This window comes from Diachasma alloeum, unplaced genomic scaffold (genome assembly GCF_001412515.2).
Source record: "Diachasma alloeum isolate Michigan unplaced genomic scaffold, Dall2.0 Dall_scaffold_00587, whole genome shotgun sequence".
NCBI classification, from domain to species: Eukaryota; Metazoa; Arthropoda; class Insecta; order Hymenoptera; family Braconidae; genus Diachasma; species Diachasma alloeum.
Window position 1 is genome coordinate 72331 of NW_021680719.1, and position 248 is coordinate 72578.

Here is a 248-nt window from a genome sequence, read left to right on the forward strand (position 1 = left end):
CTGCGCCGAGAAACCATTGAGTTTTTCATAGCGCCGCGAAATTCGTCGCAGTTTTTATTTTTTAATTACAGAGATTAAGGAATGAAACGGGGGTTGAAGGATGGGGAATTTAATTCTCCATCGAACAGCATTGGATTCATTCCTTAATGTTGTTTAGGAGCAGAGATACGATTTTTTAATTACCGGGCGAGTTGTTGGGAGTCACTGCGCCGAGAAACCTTTGAGTTTTTCATAGCGCCGCGAATTTC